This window comes from Grammomys surdaster, unplaced genomic scaffold (assembly GCF_004785775.1).
Source record: "Grammomys surdaster isolate TR1022 unplaced genomic scaffold, NIH_TR_1.0 190, whole genome shotgun sequence".
Taxonomy (NCBI): domain Eukaryota; kingdom Metazoa; phylum Chordata; class Mammalia; order Rodentia; family Muridae; genus Grammomys; species Grammomys surdaster.
In genome coordinates, this window is record NW_021604635.1 from 6,873,703 (window position 1) to 6,895,065 (window position 21,363).

Consider the following 21,363-nt stretch of genomic DNA (forward strand, 5'->3'; position numbering starts at 1 on the left):
TTGACTGTTGCTCTGGATATAAGGCTTGTTTGTATAATAGTATTCATATTTTCATGTTATTCCTCTGGGGAATAATCTCCCTGTTAAGGTTAATGATGCCATGATAATTAGAAGCAGCACAAGTCCAGGAGGCAAGGGTGTGTCTACGTTCCTCAGTAAAATGGTGAATGCTATCAGGACAGCCCTTAAGGCTGTGGGAAAGAACTCTGAAAAAAAAATATATATATATACACATATACATATATATATTCCTCAACTATGTAAATCTATGGGTGCAATATTAATTATATGAGTACCTTAAAGAACAGAGACAGGTGTGTGATGAACACTGATACTAAGGACGGAGATAAAGAGATTTGGGGAGTAGTGACTGAAGGGAAAGATCCCACCCAGCTAAATTTGTTGTTTGTGCTTACAAAGACAAGAAGATTCCTTAGTTCAAGGTCAGCCTGGGGCAGAGATAGTTTAGGCCTAGACATGGTGAGAATTGTAAACTTAGGATAAGATCCCACCCAGCTAAACATATCTGTGCTTACAAAAGCAGGAGGATCTCTGAATTCATTTGTAATGTTAAAAAAAATATTCTTGCTCTCTTTTCCTAGGAGTCAAGGGGTTAAGGTCATAAAATGCTGATTCATGGGAAAATCAAATCGGAACTTGAGGTAATGATTATGTAAATAAAAGACTGAGCTTTGGTTTGCAAGACAGAAGTATCCAGAGAGAACTGACTGAAGAACTGTCTCAAGCAGAGAGCTGTCTGAGATCTATCTGGAGAGCCATTTAAGCAGAACACAAGCTATCAGTTTGTATCCCATGATTTGACTTTGAGTTGTTCTTCCACTGCTCCTGAACACACTTTCTCAGAAGACCTTTCCAACCGTATATTTGACCAGAATCAACTCTGGATATTCAGGTGAAGGGGAAGTTCTGATGCTAAGTTCCTGTTCTCCAATTGGTTCTTGATCTGTCAGTAAAGAAAGTCATGGGAAAATTGCTGGGCAGAAGAGAAAGGCAGGACTTCTGGGTCCCTGGAGGTAAGCAGAGGAACACAAAGGAAGAGAGACAGGAGTTTTGCCATACTTCTGATGGAGAAGGGTTGAAGAGCCATGTTAGATCTCAAAATGGAGTGGCCACAGAGGCCAATCCTACAGGTGGGTGGTCAGGGGTATTTAGCAGGGACTAGACGGGATTATCCACTAAAGTTTAGGCCAGGTGGGAGGTGCGCAGTTAAGAGTAATGATAAGGACAAACTTTTCCAGGTGGGAGATAGTATCATCCAGCAATGTGCCAAGAAGGCAAGTTGAAAATGAAGAACTGTGTATTCTTTTATTCATGGATTCAAGGGAAGCTGGGTGAGGGCTGGTAGCATGGCTTGATCCAGGAGCTTAGGCAGGGTAGTGAAAAGCAACACACAACATTTAGTGGGTTGTTTTCCATATTACATTAACTGTTGAGTTGGTTTATTGCATAAAACAAACTGCCCATACAAATGTGGGTAGACCTCATCCAACTTTAATAGAATAGATGGAACCCAGCTTATGACATTTCCCAAGGCTGATGAAATCTAGCCTTTGCACTCTTCACTAGCCTGTTGTGATGTCTGGAACACATCAGCTTCCAAATGGAGCTTACATTATTACTTTCCTGAGGCCTTTGAACTTGGATGGGAACTACCAGCTATTGTGAGTTTGCAGATTGCTAACTGTAGATATTGGAATTTGTCAACCTCTAATCATTTGAGCCAATTTTAAATCTCGATCTCTTTCTCTTTTTCCCCTCCCTCCTTCCCTCCTTCCCTCCTTCCCTCCTTCCCTCCTTCCCTCCCTCCCTCCCTCCCTCCCTCTTTCTGTCCCATTCACCATTGGAAAGTTTAAGCTTGTGCATGCACGCGAAGTATGCTTGTGTATGTGTGTGTGCATGTGTATGTGTGTGTCTTTATTTCCAAAGACATATTTCTCATTGGTTTGCCTTTCTGGTAGTCCTGATAACTACCCTCTACAGTGTGGATGGACTTTGTGCAATAATTAGAAACCTTCAGAGAAAAGAAAGGATCTCAACGAGAAAGAAATTTTGTCTTCAGAGCATCTTCCCAATCAATAATGTAAGCATCAACTCTTGTTGAAATTTCCAACCTGCTAGTTTGGCCTGGAGATTTGGGTCTTGCCAAGCCCACAACAGTATAATATTTCTAGTCACCCTAGATCTACAAATATGCACTATTATAAAGGAATTCATAATCCTAATAAGCCTGTATAGAATACACACAATCCAGGTATTTTATTTACAAGCCATAAGCCTAGATTGGGCAGATCTAGAGCTATACTAACATGTTCCCCAGCTACAGAGTCCGTTGTTACTTACTGTTTCTCCTGCCCATGTAGTTCTGACTCATGATAGCTTGCTCTTCCTCTGTCTTTTTCTCTCCTTTCTCCACCTGCAACCCCCTCACTCTAAACTCCAGGCCCACCTTATTCCCTCCAGTGCCCAATCACATGCTCTAGACTTTCATTGTCTAGTTAAATTGGAGAGAAGTTTACCATGGCATCATTTTGAGTATGTGAGTATCTGTTCTGCTAGGTCAACCACATCTTGAGGAACCAGCATTTGGCATTAGAATACAAGCAGCATCAGACTAACCCACTACAATGCACACATACCTTTGATAGATTGTTTCTCTTTTTGGAAATCCTAACCAGCAGTTCCATGAAGTTGCTTGTAATTATCTGGGAACCTTTAGGAAAATCCAGCCTCTTATATTGCACTCTGATCTTACTGAGTCAGAATCTTTAGGGGTAAGACCTGATCATGAATAATTTTGGAAAGCATTCTGAGGTAACTCTGATGCTCATTTCTGTCATGAATTAGAGAGATTCTAAAACATTTTGATCTAGTTAACTTGATACAGTGAATGTTTCAAGTGTGCACTAGTCTTGTTGTCCTTATTCCTGAACAAGAACCTAGCCACAGTTTCTTGAGCACTTTTTTGAGCACCTGGAGGACAAACTCCAGATAAGAAAAAGTCAAGACTCTACCTTGGTTCCTTACCCCCTCACCAGGCATTCATTAAACAGGGATTTTATTGGTGTCTTCCTCATAGATTCTGCCTATGGGGCAAATGAAAATATAAATCCTTCAGCAAAACGTCAGTTATAGGTTCATCTCTCAGGAAGGCCAACTGATGTTAGTACGTGGTGTCATCATCAAATAGGCATTCCTCCAGAAACTGAGATGAAAGACAAGAAAAAGGCTCTGTCACAGGGCAGCAGTCTTAAGGTACAGCTTGGGAAGGTAGCATTCAAAGGCAAAACGTACAGGTCTTAATATTGGGAGAAGGCCTAGGGGTGCCCCGATGGGAGTTCTCTGGGGTGAAGAGAGGGAAGAACAAAAGTCTGATGTTAAGGAGAGGGGTTGGAATGACTGCAATAATCCAAAGGCATTTTCAGAAGAAAATATTTGATGATGTTGATGATGATATTTAATTCATAAAATAATTTCTCATTTTTTGTATGAGAAGTAGCTATAACATTGATCACTTAAACCTTTGTGTAAAATTCCAACACATGGGATTATTATTAGTAATATCATTAATGGCTCTAGGTGTTTGCCATTCCATTCTTTGATGGACGTAAGACTGTGAAGTGTGTGTAGTTTTGAGATAGAGGAAGAATTGGGCCGGTGAGGCTGCAGAGTGGTTACATAGACTCTACTCTGCTAGGTGAGCTGAAGAAGGTGCATGTGACGTCAGTGAAAACAGCAACAGGCTCTTCTCTATGTACACAGTAATCCAGTGCACAGTAATACGTGCACAGTAATCCAGTGGCACCTGATCCGTGCTCTCCAGTGTGGTAGCTATCAGCCGTTTACATTGAAAATAGTTGCAAGTGGGAAAATTTTAAATTACATTACTTAGTTGAACACCCAAGATTTCAAGTTCTTAATGTGTCAATTACTCTTTTGTCCCGCAGTCAGCCACATAGGAATGTTCTCAGTATCCCACAACAGTCTATTGGAGAGCACTGTTAGCTTTTCGACACAGTACTTTTCCATTACACTTAAAATCATTTCACAATGGGGGAAAAAAAAACAAAAAAAAAAAACCCAAACCAAAGCAAACAAACAACAACAACGACAACAAAACCACCAAACCTGTTTAACATTGTGATGGAAATTTTTTAATGTACTTATCCAGGTAATGGCTGGCCTCTCAAGAACTCTAATTCAGCTCTGAAATACTTCACAGCAGCCTGTAGGCTTTCTCATAGAGCACATCCATTTATGCAGTAATGTTGTATGTGCGATTTAGGAAGTGGAAGCAGAAACCATGTTAATGTTCCAATTGTCTCACATTTCAGGAAGAACTGAGGGCAAATGCCATCCAGAAAGAAGGGTAAGGAGAATGAAGTTCCAGTAGTCACTACTTAAAAATGTGAATTCAGAAGCACAGGAAAGGAAGACGAGAAATGTTTGCTGTAAAAGTTGAAGAATGTGGCTTTTTTGGACTGGAGAGGTGGCTCAGAGCTCTTCCAGAGGACCTGAGTTCAATTCTCAGCATCCACCGGGTAGCTCACAACAGTATAGTCCCAGTTCCAGATGATGCTGTGCCCTCTTCTAGCCTCAGCTCCTAGGTACACAGGTAACACATATGCACAAGCAGGTTCCTAGGTACACAGGTAACATGTATGCACAAGCAGGCAAAACCCTCACACATAAAATAAATATAAATAAATCTTTAAAGAGAAAATAAATCAATGTTTATACATCTAAGGAAATAAAAAGTTATACCTTTCCTCTCTTGACAATTTTTAATATATAAAATATTAAGCTTAAAAAATGCTTTGAGAGTATGAAGCACAAAGAAAAATGATTTTAAGCAAACAGCATGGTGTTTACCTGACCATTAAAACCTGGGAGGGGACAATTTGAGATCTAAAGTAAAAAATATCCTCTTTTTCAGGGAAGTCGGAGTTGGCCCAGGTGCTTAAGTGCTCAAACATGAGGACTTGTGTTTGATCTCTGTATGTGGGAAAGCCTGGCATACAGGATGGGCTTGTGGTTCCATGCTGAGAAGGCAAAGGTGAGTGCATCTCCAGGGTATGGTAGGCAGGGAGCCGAGCTATAGGCCAGTGAGACATGATCTCTTAAAAGCAATGTGGATAGTTCTTGAGGCTTAGCAGCAGACTTCATGTATATAAATACATATGTGCATCCTTCCATATGCACATGTCAAAAATACACTTGAACACACGTATTCACATATAAACACACACACACACAAATACAATTGAACATACATGTGCTTCCATGTATACATACATGGACACACATGCACCCATCCTCCGACATTTATACTTGAACACAGACAGACACACAGACACACACACACACACACACACAAACATACAGACACACACACACAGACACACACACATAGACACACACACACAGACACACACACATAGACACACACACACACACAGAGACACAAACACACAGACACACACACACAGACACACACAAGACACACACACAGACACACACACAGACACACACACATACAGACACACACACACACAGACACACACACATACAGACAGACACACACATACACACACACACACACACACACACACACACACACACACACATTACCCCTCCCCAACATGAACATATATAGTTCTTTCAGGAACCTCACTTTTGAAAAGCTCATTTTTTATTTTTGAGTTTGTCCAGACCTCAGACAACTATCAGATATGGTTGATTTTCTTTTACAAAACTAATCCTTGTTTTTCTCTATTCTTTCCTTCTGCTGAATACAATTTATAAGCACTCGTCACCGTAAGACTTGACTATAATAGGTGAGCCTTTGATAATAGTCCTGTGTACCTTATTGATCCTAGGGCCACTGGCATGTGGTTCGCACTTGGAGTTGCTTCTTTAGTGTTTGGTGTATTTTCTTCTTTCATGTAATTTATTATTACCTTATAAATATTTTAGATTTTTTTGTATTTACATCCTAAATTTAAATTTTAGTGCACTAACATGGCATATTTCTGTATTTTCATTGTTCTTTACCCAGTGAAGAAATTCTCTGATATCTCCAACTAGAAGACACTGAAGATGATAAAATAAGAACAATAAGTGACCTTCAGTGACCATGAATGTCTGTGGATGGCTAGAGAAGGCTTCAGTTCTGTTCTTATACTTCCTAAGCAGTCTGCTGCAAAGACTGGAATTTCCGCTAAAATTTCTCCAGGAAAAAGATTCTGTGTTTTTGTCTCTTATACCTTTAATGAATTACAACTTTTTGACAAAGGTGGTTTTGTTTTCAAACAATACATCAACTCTTGCTACTTATTTATACACAGTACTCGCTAGAATGCCTGTCATATCTTATTGTATTGTAGAAATGCTGGAAATGAAAGGGATCACAGTCTTGTTTGCAAAGCTGTTTGTTAGCCAAGGTAGTCGGAAAGGCAGCTCTTTCAGGAATGCGCTGTAGGCTGTCCCAAGCAGTGCATTCATGGCCTGCTTACCTCAATCCAGGAACAGTCATAAACAGCAGTGTTAGAGCCTGAAGCAGTGGAGAAGGCCTGGCCGCCATACAGCAATAGCTTTGGCAGGGTCCAGGAAAAATGTACATTGATAAAGATTTACAAGCTCTGTAAATATTAAACAAAGTCTGCATTAAGTCATGTGTGCATTTGCTGTGAACAGAGCCTAGGCTCTGCTGCGGCTGAGAGGCAGATGGAATGCTGGGACTGGGGCAATGCCCCCCTTCACTACCAGACACCCAGGCTCCCTTTTCAGGCCAGTCTGAGTACAGAGTTTAGTTTTCTTTTAGGAGCTTTTCAGGACTGGCAGAAAGTGACCTCCATGAAGTCCTGTTCCAGCCTGGCTCTTTTCTCCACAGATTTTTGTCATCCTGATCTCCAGCTGACACTCCAATAGCATCTTCTCCCTCTAGACCCAGTCATACTTTCTGCAGGCAGGTCCTTTTACCTTCCTGACCCACCACTGACTACCCCCACTTGGCTGTTTCTGGGCCTCCCTCCTTCCTGTGCCCTGTCAAGTTCTCTATCTTACTCCCTCAGCGTTAGGCTCTCTAAAGTTCTCATGATAGGAGCCTATATTCATGAGGTACTGGAAAAAGAGTGACCCTAAGTTTCTGTAGTCCATGATCCCACTGATTATCTGAGAACACACTGACCCAGAGAGGCAAAGCTAGCTACAGAAAATAGATCTTTGGCCTTCCGTGGTGTCTTCCCTCTGGTTTCTCTCTCTGCCTCAGTCCCACTTCAGAGCATACCATGGTTGTATTTAAACTATATTTTTGGAATCTGTGTACTTAAACAAATGTTTATCCCAAAGAAATGATTCTATCAGTAGAAATTCTAATCTTAGAGGAGAAGAATGGGGGGATCTTCTAGGATACCAGGAAAGATATTTTAAAGTATTTAGTCAATATTTATTGAGTACTTTTCAAATATTATTTACTACTTCAAGTATCAAGTATGTTAGTGAAAGGCTTCCCGGTGTGGCCTACTGCTGTTGTTTTGCTTGATGAACATAACATCTGACTGCTTTCTAAATACTGATGTTTATATCCATGGATGAGTGCTCTTTTCAACCTCTGTTCGAGAAGCTTCTTCTACAGTGGGCAGCAGTTAATGCCAAGACTCACACCTGGTCAAAGTGCTCAGACTAAGTGACTGTCTGTGGATGCTCAGCAGTAAGGAGGACATTTATAAATGTCCCTGTTCCCAAAGGCTCAAGGACCATTTTGGGAGAATGTGTAGAAAGAATGTAAAAGCCAGAAGATGAGTTCAACTCTGAAATGCTGTCATCTGGTTGGCACATGACTGGGTATTCAAGAACCAAAAGCAGCTGTGCTTACCTGGACCAGATTGGCACAAGATTGAGCCCATCATGTCCTGTGGAGCACCTTGGAGGAGGGAGGGCTTCAGGAGGTTTGACCTCCAGCTGTAGAACTGTTGTCAGGTAACATTTGCTATGGGAGGTGGGATTATTTTCTCCAATGCTGTAGCCATTGGTAGGTTGCCAGCGCTGCAGTAGGCAACTTCATACTCATCCTATTGAAGGCAGTCCTAATGAAACTTGGATCATAAAACTAAGAAAGGAAAGAGAGGAAAGCAGAAGAGGAACTTCCTGTGAAGAGCAAGGGTTTTCAGGGAGGTTGATGAGTGATAGTATTTGTGGTTAAAATGATAAAAATACTTTATACCCACAAATGACACTATCAAATTAAAAAAACGACAAATGGCCAGTAAATATGTACTTGAAAAAAATTTAAAAAGAAATATGTACAGGACGTTTGGGCTGTACCCAGGGGGATTCTCCAGAGTGATTCTCCAAGGGACAAAGTTGGAATATTCAGGGAACTTTTCTGTCTGGAGTGTACACAGGTGTTCTTACAGGCTGCTGGCAAAGAGGAGAGAGAGTAAATCATGAACTTAGGATGTGAGAAACAAAGGGGGGATAGGTTAGAGGAGGAAGAGGAGGAGGAAGAGGAGGAGGAGGAGGAGGAGGAGAAAGAAGAGGAGAGAGAGACAAAGACAGAGAGACAGAGAGAGCTGGAGATAAAGGCAGAGGCAGACAGAGACACAAAGAAAGGCAGAGAGAGAGAGAGAGAGAGAGAGAGAGAGAGAGAGAGAGAGAGAGAGAGAGAGAGAGAGAGGTTTATGGATGCATTGAACCAAGAAACTGACATGTCCTGAGGCTGGAGAGTTGGATAAGGACTTGGCAGGGTCAGATGTGCTGTACCAACAATGAAAAGGCATCTTCCACTGTTGCCTGCTGGGCACTGTGTGAGCTTTACAGCTATAGTCATTGCCATCTTTATACAGGTGAAGGCCATAAGTTAAGCACTCCGTGCTGGCCTGAGTCCTGGGTCTGACCCAAGGTTCTTCACATAAACCATTATGTACTAATCACATTTTCCCCTCTCTCATAAGCACCTTCTGCTTAGAGCTCAGTTTGGGACTCCCATGAGCACTAGGAGAGCAGGGAGGATACGGAATCCTGGTTCAGCTGCAGGCAGGGCTGGATCCCCAGGGTAGGGAGGCAGCTCTGATTCCAGCTCAGTGCTTTACAGTCCTGGCTGGACATGAAATCACCATCAAACACCTTCGTGGGTCTCACATCAGGCATAATCCTGAGCTGGGTTTGGGCATTAAGTTTTAAAAATACCTTAGATAATTGCAGTCTGTGGCTAGGCCATGTGGGGACTGCTGGTGTTTACAGGGAGGTGTCATTATTTCACAAGTTTCCTTCTCCCTGTCATTTGTCAATCCCTCTTCATGAGTGTTGGCTGATTTATAAGTCCACACCATGGTCACGGCTTACTTATAATTCACATAAACTCCCACATATCTGCATCTGGACATAGATATAGAAGGGTGGATGGTTGAACTAGGCAAGCAAGCTCAGAGACCTAGGATGGGAGCTTGGCAACCCAGGTGAGCCTGGAGACATACTAGTCTTCTCTGTAAGTGTTGTTAGCCTTGGGGTGGGGGATGGAGGGTTGGGGGTGGTAGGGAACATGAGAAGGAAGAAAACTTGTGCCACTGAAGAGACAAATGTGGCGGCAGGGGTACAGTAGACTTGTTCTCTAAGCCCTTCCCTGTAGGAGCTTCGAGGCTCTAGTAGCCTGTGTCCACTCTTGCAGAGTGCCTATTTCCTACAGTCAGCTGTTTCTTCCTCAGTTCACAACACTTCAGATTCTAGTTTAGATGGTGGCTGGAGACACCAGCCTGGAGACAGCCAGGACAAATCCCATTCAGTCCTTTAATTTGTTCCCCTCATAGTGCTGGCATTAGATCTAAGGCCTTATACATGTAAGTAAGCATTCTACCGCTGGGCTACGATCCTAATCTAAGCTGATTGTTTGATACCAAGAAAATTAAGTTGTAATAAAACAGATGAGTTACCTTGAACTCCGGATTGTGCTTTCAGTGGGGTGGAGGGGAAGGAGGAAGAGGAGGGAGAGGAAAAGTAGGAGGTAGGATGTTTATCAGAGCACTCCCCAGACAAAGAAAAAAAATTATACAAGATAGAGGAACACAGACAGCTGGGAGTGGCTGAGGAGGTAATAAACACCCGTAATCCACCAGAACCTGAGCAGTCCCTGGTGAGCAAATGTGGAAAGTCCCTAGCTGCTGCCCTTTCTCACACATGGGCTCCTGTCTGGTGCTCACACACCAGCCTCCTTCTCCTCACCTATCAGGCCTCTGCCCAGTCCTCCACCAGTTCTCAGGGACTGGAGCAGATGCTATTGTTTTTGGGAAACTGCCTCTCTTCCAGTCAGTTAATTTCATCTTCCTTCACACAGCAATGCCTTTATTGGCATTTCTCGCACAGGCCAGACATTCTCTCTATTTCTACTTCATTTTTCACCCCTGTCTAGAAGGCCCTCCCTGATAGCCTTTTTTTCTCGCTGGCTTCATTTTTATCCATATGCTTCTTTCTCAGCGAGGATTCTACTTTCCTGATTTATGACTGCAGCCAGCCCTGCAGCTCCAGTTTCTTTGTTTTTCAGCCATGTGGGTCATCATCACTCTGAAATTCCTCATGTTAGACTCCCGTATCAACAGCAGAGACTTCTCTTAATCACATCGAGACTAATACACAGGAGGTTCTCTGTGCATACTAAGTCAGTGCTGCCTTCTGTGTGGCTGCTGGGGTAGCTGGTGAGCATCTCCTTAGATCCCAAGACTCCCCCTTTCATCCTCGTATCTTTCGAAGTGCCTTATGATGTAATGCTTCTGTTGTTTTAAAGGAAATTGGGTATTAACTGAAAACCCCTCAGCTTCTTCCCAAGGGCCACTTCATTTTTCTTCGGTGTACTGTTGGCTACAGTTATATGTTATATTTTGGCACTGGATCTTGTCGTGTTACAAATCAACGGATTTCTGGCTGTTTAAAGCCTTGTTTAGTTCAAGTGCAGACTGCTCCTGGAAATTCTCCCTTTCATTTGCATATAAGGCCTTGGGACATTTTTCCTATTTGGGTATGAACACCTTTTGCTTATTTTAATTATGTTATTTGTGGAGTACTGACAGTCCTAGTGATTTTATGAAGGACTGTTTGGGGAGAGAATATCTTTCTTCAATATTTTGCCTTTATAATTTTATTTTCAAGGAGAGGATAATATACTCTTCTGAGGAACTGTTACCAAAGTATCTTTTACCTAAATGAAGATGTGGGTATGGCAATAAAGGGCACCACAGCAAACTCATCCCAATAACTCTGATGACAAGAACATCCAATGTAGAAACTTGAGAATGCTCTACTTGAATGGGCTATTGGGAAAAGATTTTTTTTTCTCCCTTCATAGTAAGTTTTTACTCTTTTCACAATTAGCCCATGTACAGTGTGGAAGTACAAAAGCCACAATAGGTGGATTCAGCTCTTGGGTGCTAGGAAATGTCACTACACAATGAAAAAGACTTTGTGAAGGTAATCAGGAGGCACACATACTTACTGATGCCACGGAAAGATCTTCTAAGTTCTATATTTAAGTTACACCGTGATTTTTTGCTCGAGTTCTGAGCACACTGCTTGGGGTTGCATTGCTCTGTTAATACAATCCTAGATAGATTGGCATAGAGATATAAAACTGACCATACAGAGGAATTAAATGCCACAGAATGACAACAAATGAGAAAACCTTTCTCATGTGACTACTCAGAGGTCCTTCTCCAGTGTGAAAGGTCAACTTTACTTTGTACAAACTTCTAACAAGATGCTGGGTCATTTGTTTATTTGTAATATGTGGAGAATAGACAAGACCAGCATTGCTCATGTATGTTAGTTAATCTTGATTGTCAACTAGATCATATTGAGAATTGCACAGGAGATGGACACAGCACCCTTCTTGTTATGTCTGAGGGCTGTTCCACAGATGACTGAGTAACACTAAGGAACAGCTGCCTTGAGTGTGGGCAGCACCTTGCTAGAGGACAGAGGAAGAAGAAGCCAGCTAGGCCAGACAGTCTCTCCTGATCTTCTTGGCCACCATCATGTGAACCCTTCTGTTCTGCTGGATTGTCTGAAATAAAGGGCTGAAGCCTCTGTGACCATGGACCAAACAATTTCTGATTCATATTGTTCAGATATTTTGTCTCAATAATGCAAAGATTGGTGAGAGCACATCAAAAGACACAAAACAGCGGTTACTGAAAATACTACACGAACATGGCATTGGGCAACATGGAACCACCCTGGGACTGCCTCCTTCCCTCCTTCCTTCCTTCCTTCCTTCCTTCCTTCCTTCCTTCCTTCCTTCCTTCCCTCCTTCCTTCCCTCCTTCCTTTCTTATGGTTCTCTTTAAGTTTCATTCATTCAGTGAGGCAGCTTCACTCAGAGGCTGTATGTCTCTAACATCTCCCAGCATTTCTCATATGTAAGCATCACAGTAAAACCTAGCTTGAAATTTCTGACATTAGACTAGAGTTTAATGACTTAACTTTGCATTATATGGTTTTCACTTTTATTTTTGAGGTAGGGTCTTACTATGTTGCTCAGGGAGGCCTGAAACAACCCTCCAATGTATCTTGCATTGCTAGGATTACAGATTTCTTTAAAAAGGTTATCTTGAACATATGGAAAGGACTATTGATTTTCACCCATAATAGTGTCATTAAAATTAACTTCTAATAAATGCTTCTAGGGAAAAAGTTTATTTGCAAGGCATATTAAATAATTATAAAAATGCATGTTGATCTGGCTAAAGTTTGAGATGTAGGAGATGCGTGAGAGAGATCGGAAGATTTCTGGGGTCTATGTGCCCTGATTTGTTATAACCTGAGACAACTTTGTGAACCAAGTGAAGACTTAGAGAGCTGGGGACATTGTTGACTCCCTATACCCTTATCTTGGCTGTGACTCTGTCACAGGGAACTTGTATCACATTCAGATCTGCTGCAGGTACATTGTGGACAGAGAGGTGGCAACGGTGAATGCAGAGAGGTTGCCCTGTCAGACAAGGGCCAATCTTAGCTTCCTAACAGGAAATAGTTTAGGGCAGCGAGATTGACTAGCTGTGTGATTCTTTCAAGATGTTTAAGTTTTAATTGCTTTAATTTTCTCACCTGCAACCCCTGAGACTGCTGTAAGAATTAAGTGAGACATTCAAACAATAAAAAAAGAATAATTATATCACATAGGATGAGTGACCATGCTTGAAGCATATAAAGTACTACTTGACATGTGGTACCTCTTATTTCTAGGAAGACAAAGGCATTTTGAAAATGATGGCCTATATGCAACTATAATGTCAGATGGATAATGTGGTTTCATTACCCCATCAAATGAATAAATCAATTTTACCATCAGAAGCCCATGCCCCTCCACATCCCTGGCCTCAGTGAAACTCCACTTACCAAAAACCAACTTCAGGAAACTGTACAGATTCTAAATTCATTCTTTTCCCTTGTCAGTCAAGGATCAAGCTATAATCAAATCATTGCCACGCAAAGCTAGGGACAGTTCAATGCATTAGCTGAAAAGTCTTATCATGTAAATATAGATGCTAAATTTGTTCTCCAGTATATCAGTAAATCAGTGATGAAGAAGTTATTTTTCAGATCTCCAAATTCCATGTAATATTTATAGCCTCTGAATCTATTTAAAGCTACGCATGGCAGGGATAAGAAAATGTTCCATAAGGAGAGAAATAAATATGCTAAATTTGTGCAGTATATCTGTCCTAGGAGGCCCGAGCATGCGTTATACAGTGTTGAGGGTCTGGGAGTGAGAGCGAGGCACAATTTGCCTGGTTGTTCTTTTTAACTATAAAGGAAGGTGATAAATTATAAATGTGCCTGAGCCAGGCAAGTATGACAGTTTTAATTTTCATTTTAACAATATGTACAATACCGAATGTATGAGCTGCAGTTGGAATATGACAAGACTACAGCACAAAGAGTCGGGGAAGTCAGCTCGCTTTCCCTGCCTATTCTGCTCTGTCCTGTGGATACCATTTAGGAACTGTCAATATTCTCAGCATCTTGCCATCTTTCTGTCTATGTTCCATCTAACAGAAAGTTTGCTAGTTTTTCTGAGTATCTGAGTTTCTGAGTTTGGTATGCATGTCAACGACCAATGGGATGTTTTAGTAGGTCACAGATTCCTATGTTAAATAGAATAAAACAGATAACTTCCTGCTCCTTTTTCTTTTATGTGTTTTCTCCCTCATTTTCTATAGCTGGCTCGGAATCTCCACCTTTCCCCCTTTAGCTCTCACAAAATACTGAACTGCCCTTTAAATTTTCAAGACTTATACTACCTCCTTTTCCCCATTATCTTTGCTCTTTAAACTCTTCTGCTTTCTTCTTGCTTCATGCTTTCATCATGGTTTGGTTATTTCAAGAGTGACCACATTCTGCATTCTAAATTTGTGAAGAATTGTTAGAAGAGATGTGAGGAGAAAGTCACTTAATGGGCTTGTACAATTATAGCTAAGATTTAAGAACAGCAAAGAAGTTCTGGATAAAAAAGGTCTAACGTTAAAGCAGACACACCAGTGGGAGGAAGGAGCAGACTAGAGTAGCATCAGAAAAGTATGGTACCCATTGTGTTGTCCTTTTCTCATTCCATATGGAGACTGAAAGTGGCCATGTGGTAGGCACTTGATGCTTGGGAGGTTGACAGGAAGGAGGATGAGGAATGTGTGAGGGCTGGTGAAGACATTCCTCATGGAGCCAAATGAGGCTTTTGATTTATATCATAAAGAAAGAAATCTATCTCAACACTGGGATTGTCTTTGTTAAGAAAATGAATGGCCCCATACAAGGACTTCTAGTGAAACTCAAAGTTCTATTATATAACAAAACACAGCCATATAATGAGAGACTACATCCAGAAGACAGTAACCAAGCAAATGCCTCTGCAGTGTTGTGGTTGCTCATGTTCATTTACAATTTGACTAGGCCGAGGAACACATAGGATACATATTACTGGTGAATCCACGAGGGTGCCCCAGAGAAATTTACCTGGGGAAAGAAGACCCAGCTTGAGTGTGGCAGGCACCACCACATAGGCTGGAGTGCCAGACAGAAGAAAACGGAGAAAGCAGGTTGGACTGTGACATTTATCTCCCTCTGTTTTCTGATTGTGGACTCAGTGTGACCAACTGTCTCAAACTACTGCTGTAATATCTTTTCCACCACAATGGACAAGTTCCCCATGAATCATGAGCTAAAGGGAACCCTTCTATCCTGGAAGGTCCTCCCCCTATGCCCAGGTATATTTTAGCAGTCATGAGAACAGTAACTAACACATAAGCAGAGAAATGGAAATGTCAGATGACAGGCACAGAAAGTCCATGGACTATTTTCATCCCATGCTGACCCTTGCCAGACAAACCGCAAATCCTCTGGCATCAAGTCAGTCTGGGAACTCACCACAGCTCTGAGAGTCCTCAGTTTCCTCTTGTGTGATTGCTAAGAGTTGATGCCTCCTTCAAAGTGTTCTGGCAGTATTTATACAGTTGTCTGTGATAATGACGGGCTCGCAACATCTGTTCAGTAAACATATGAGTCTGCCTTACTCACCACTCTGCCATTAGTCATTCCCTAAACAGTGTGAACATTTAGAAACAAAGGTTTGCCAGTGGTGATGGAGCCTGGCCCCTTATCACACACAAGTGGATACTGCTGGCACGTGTGGAGATGCCTCTCATCCGTTCATCTGCTCATTTGCTCATCTCTTGGTCACCCCAGTTTCTCTAATACCTTGATTTTGCCTTCGATATGCCTTTCACTTCCTGACATCCATTATTGTTTATTCTAAGACTTATGACTTTGAAATTGCCTTTACTCTAGATAAATTACGTTCTGGCACATTATCTGTGTTTCTTTGGACTGTAGACTCAGAGTCTGTCTGCATAATTCTAGATCATTGATCCTCAACCTGTGCATTGCACACGATCCCTTTGTAGGGGTTGGGGGAGGATGAACAATTTGTTCATAGGGGTCTTAAGACATTGGGAATGCACTGTATTTACACTATGATTAACCTCACACTAGAAAAATTATAGCTATGAAGTAGTATCAAATATTATTATATGTGTTTGTGTGGGGGTCACCACAACATGAGAAAATTCATTAAAGGGTGACAGTATTTGGAAGGTTGAGAACCACTGCTTTAGATGTACATTTCAGTCACATATGATTAAAAAGCCACCTCATCAAAACAGAGCAAAACATCTAATACTGACCATTATCCTTTCAGGTATAGAGTTCCATTATTAAGAGATTCATTCTCGAAATGTTTTAGTGTTTCATATTTCCTTATGACTGTGATTTGTAATGCTTTCATCAGTGAGCTTAAACCTAGTACAAGACAAAGGCTGAAATGTAGTGATAATGTCCATCTGAAAAAGCCATATCCCTGAATCAGGGATTGGGGGTGATGGGCGATGCTCACTTAGGGACACAGGCTTCTGGAGTAGAGGGAGGAAATAGTAAACAGTGGTCAGAATGATTCCTATGGATGGTTCCTATGGATACAAGCCACATGGGAGGGAGGTCTCAAGTGAGTAGTGCAGTGAGTAGTGCTCTTGGCACAGGAACAGGGAAGTCAGACAACAGAACAGATGCAGCAGAGACTGTAGTTGCAAGCTGTGTGAGGACTCCAGCTGAGAGAGTCCTCATGAAGGCATAGTGAAGTAAGGGTCATAGAACATTAGCATGGCTATCTGCCACCAAGCCATGGCCCTATCTTCTGGGACCATCATTTCTGACTGCAGTGCCATACCAATCCTAGCTGAATTACAAGACCTGATGGAATACAATCTTGGTTGAGATGTTGCATTATGCTTCGTCCCCTGTAAATCAGTGGACAGCTGAAAAGAAGGTTGATTTTCTATCATTTGGATTATTGTGGCTCTGAAACCTTATTATTTTCCATGGGGAAAGTTCACCTGATTTGGATACGAAAAGGAAAGTGAAAAGTGGTTGCTTACAAACTTACTTCTTTTTGATACTACAAAATTTCTTCTGACGGCCAACCAATGAGATCTGATGTAGAAAGTGCTGAACACAATAAGAAAGCATCTATTCTCCCCCCCTTGCCTATCACCACCTGTGACAGGCAGGAGGGCTGGTCCTGCCCCTCATGTGCTCCAACACTGAGAAGAGTGGGCATTGTACCTTTCCTGGGCAAGGCAAAACAGTAGAGCTGACCTTGGTGACTGGGGCACTTGAGAGTCAGCCCTAAGGGCATTGTCTACCATGTGTTGGTACAGTCAAGGGAGAGATGCTCCAGACACCACCATACACATGTTGTTCCTGAACACCTATGACAGGCAGAAGAGTTGGCCCTGTCTTTCTGCTACAACACTGGGGAGAATGGTCTTTAAATCTCATCTGGGTAGCACAGTAGAGATGGCCCTGGTTGCAGGAGTTGCAGGTGAGCTAGACCCAAGGTCACAAGGGCAGGAGAGTTGGCTTTGCCCCTTGCTTGCTGTGGCATTGGATGAGCTAGCTGTGCCAGAGAACTCACCCTGGAGGTGTAGGTGTGGGAGAACTGAGATCTGACCAGCTTAGATATCTCCCAGGCCCAGATCTAATATTGAGTTGGCCCACCATAACATCTACCCTATCAATGAACAGCTAGAGTACATGAAGGGTCAGGATCTCCATGATACAGGGAAATAACAGGATAACCACGAGGAGTCCCACTGAGGATCCTGTATTGATAGTGTAACAAGCCAGAGGCCTCAAATCAGACCAATGACTCATTGCAATGAACATTTGCAAGCAAAAAAATGTGGACAAAAGGGTATACTGTGTGATACACTGTGACACTCTATAGCTTCTACTATGAGTTTTTTTTTTCTTTTTTAGGGTCTGTGTGTGGTTTGCAAGGGCAGAGGGTGGGTACAAGAGAACAGGGAAATAAGTGGAATTAGGGTGCATGATATGAACTCACAAGCAATTAATAGAAAGAAATAGCCTTTTACACAATAAAATTAAATAAATATGTTAAATTTTGTTTCTTACAGAACGATTATTAACTGGCTTAATTAACTGACAAAATTCTTAGGGAATTGTGTTTTTAAATAGTGTGCCAACTTGGCTGCTGAAATCCCTAAACTAGGCTCCAAAGAATGTTTTTCTCTCTATTTTTACTCAGATGTGGCTAAGGAGAAATACAGGTATTAAAGAATCTGTCAGAGTGGAAAGTCAGAGGCAGTGGACACCAATGGTCAATGGACTAGAGTGTCCTGTAGGATATAACCAATGATGCAAATTCCCCCAAAAGACAGACAGTTGCTGAGCAGTAGAGTTTCGTCACCACTGTGCATCATTGACTGATAAGTGTGTCCTACTCTTTGTTTTACAAAGTATAGATTTTTGTTATAGTTATTATATTCCTACATCAGTATTATACTGTATGTATTGGGACTACATGGGAAGAGATGAAGAACTGTTTATACATCATCAGAATATAGGAGCCATCTCTTCCTCCTGGTGGTTAATGTGGTAACCAATTTGCATGCACACTGGGTAGAGAGAGTGGAAAGGATTTTGAAAGTACCTTATTTGGCTATTCAGAGGCATAGACGTACATGGAGACTGCTGAAGACTATTTTTCCTGCCTCCTTGAAGCTAGATGTGGTCATAGGATGGAATTTGTACTGATAAAATATGAGCAGGGGTGATATATGCAACCTCACCCTAAGTGAGTTTTTTTTATTATTATTTTTCTTATTCCTGTTGCTGGAGGAGAGACACAGCTTCAATTCAGAAGATAAAAATAACATTGAGGGCATCTTGGATTCTTTTTTTGGGACAAACCTATGGAGCATAGCTACACTGTCAGCCTAGACTTGCATAAATTGTTAAATAATTGAGAAGCTTATACAGGCAGAGTATCCTAATTCAAAAATCCAAAATCCAAGCCATTCTGAGTGACAACATGCTTTAGTAGGAAAATATGCCCCATAAAATTTTGTGGCATTCCTAAAATTATTTAATATCTGAAATTACCACCTACCTTGGTAGAAAATGGATTCTACATATCATTTAAAAAAGCAAGTATTCCCCAGTGAAAACAGCCTTGAAATCCAATCAGACTGCAAACATTTCAGATAAATGATACCCAACTTGGCTGGGGTATAGTTCAATAGTAGAATACTTGTCTGGCATGCATGAGACCCTGGGGCTAATATCCAATATACCTCCACCTCTCTTTAGTATATTTAAGCTATTGTCACAATGTGGCTCTGTCATAGCAAATGTACCCACTTTTATCTCAATGTGGAAAATCATTATTCCAGAATGGTTTGATGTAAGAATATAAATATAAACATATCCTTAGAATGTTTTCGGTTTCAAGTTTCAATTCTAGGTAACCAGGTCTTTTTTCTAGACTCAAATATTTAGGTCAGGAGAATTCTCAAAAAATAAGAGCATTATTTTTGGAGACAGAGTCTGTCATTCTATCGCCCGGTGTAGTATCAAACTCATTGCAATCTTCCTGTGCCAGCCTTCTGAGAGCTTGGATTATGGGTGTGCGTTGCTATGCTTGGGTAAGAGATGTTTTGGAATCTGAAGTGTACCTATTAAAATCATATCTAAAAAGCTTAATATACACTTAGAAAGGGGAAATTATTTTTGAGACAGAGTTTCACACTAGAGGCAGTGTTTTGCACTGTAGACCATCCAAGGTGTCCAAGAAATCACAGCAATCCTCCTGTTTCTGCCCCCAGCCATGTGTAGGGATTACAGGTGTGAGCCACCATGATCTATTTCAATATTACTTTCTTTATTTTGTTATGTGATGACCACGGCTAGCCTGGTATTTGCTAGTTAGATCAGGATGACCATAACCCTACCAGACTGAGTTCTGGCTGTAGAGGAATGACATAAAAATTTATAATATTGAGTTTATGGTATAGCAAGAATAGCAGATGCCTCATTACCAAGAGCTAAAAATAACACACAATGGCTGCTAAGTCTCCTGCTCCCATGATGTCAGCTGATTGCAAATGGCTTCCTATTGCAAATGTCTGTTTTGGTTGAATTTTGGGACCAGACCTGAGCCCCCGAGCTCTTTGAGACTTTCCTTGATGTCTTGAATGCTGGGATTGCAGGCAAGTACCACTAGATATTGCTAAACTTTATTTTTATCAGTTGCTTAGAATTTGTCATTAGTTAATTAAAGCACTGCCCAAAATTGTGTTAATTCCATATCCTTCATGAAATCCAGATTTAGAAAGTTGCTAGTAGGAAGAGGGAGAAGCCTTTATTACAGCTCCACTTTCTTGGTTAAGTAACCATGTCAAATAAAAGTATAATGAGGTTGAACTGAAAGGATACTCAGGTACTTTTGGCTAGTCTTAGTTTTAGCTCTGAGAATTAGTAATGTATAAGGAACAGAAAATGGCTTATTATACTTTTCTTGGCTGTTATAAAGCATTTGTACTGAAAACAGGCTTTTTGCCCAATAAATCAATAAATAGAATTGACTTAATAGTATTTCCAATTCAATGACTTGCTTGGCAGTCCTATGGCATGACTTTGAACCTATGCCATTATTCATTACTTCTGGGATAGTCTAATTCTAGGCATCACATAACCTATGTGTACATAACCATCAACAGGAAGGACACAATTCAGTGCTCCAATCTCCAGTTGTATACAGCATAGAAGGACTTGCCCAAAGTGATTTGACATCTTTCTTAAAAGGCAATTTTATAAGTAAATGTGTAAGATTCAGCTGATGTTTTGAGCAGATACATCAAAACAAGTAGTTCTTTTATATATAAGAAAGTGCATGAACACTGTCTACAGGGAAGAGACCTTGAGAAAGCCAATAAACTTGGAATTTAGAAGATTACATGAAAAAATTCTGGACCGTTTTCATTTAAGGGAAGCGTGGGGGCCAGGAGTGCTGGGATATGGCCTTAACACCAGCACGGAGTATGTGTGTGGGTGGAGTAGTGGTCAGTGTAGCTCTGTAAGTTTGAGTCTAGCCTGGTCTACACAGTGAATGCCAAGCCATCCAGGGCTACTTAATGTCATCTTGGTCAGAAGGTAGAGAGGGAAGAAGAGAAAGAGAGAGAAAGAGAGAGAGGAAGAGTGGAATGATAAAGGCGAGGGAGACATGGAGAGAGGGAGAAAGAGGGAGACAGAGACAGAGATAGACACAGAGAGATATAAAGAAAAACAATACGAAGGAGGAATACCTACGTGCAGGAAATATATGTAGTAATTGCAATAGAAATGTAGCAGAAGAATTTTGGTCATGTTTGTTTATTCCTTAGAAACATGAAGGAGAACTGTCTAAAAGGGATGATCTAGGTGTCGTGTGTGAATTACAATTCAAAACAGGTTT

General features: G+C 41.3%; 1 protein-coding gene across 3 annotated transcripts in view; it reads right to left on the reverse strand.

Annotated features, from left to right (window-relative positions):
* Hs3st5 (heparan sulfate-glucosamine 3-sulfotransferase 5) overlaps positions 1–21,363 on the reverse strand; it is a 275,974-nt gene that overhangs the window by 72,427 nt on the left and 182,184 nt on the right. The gene's annotated exons all lie outside the window — the stretch shown is intronic.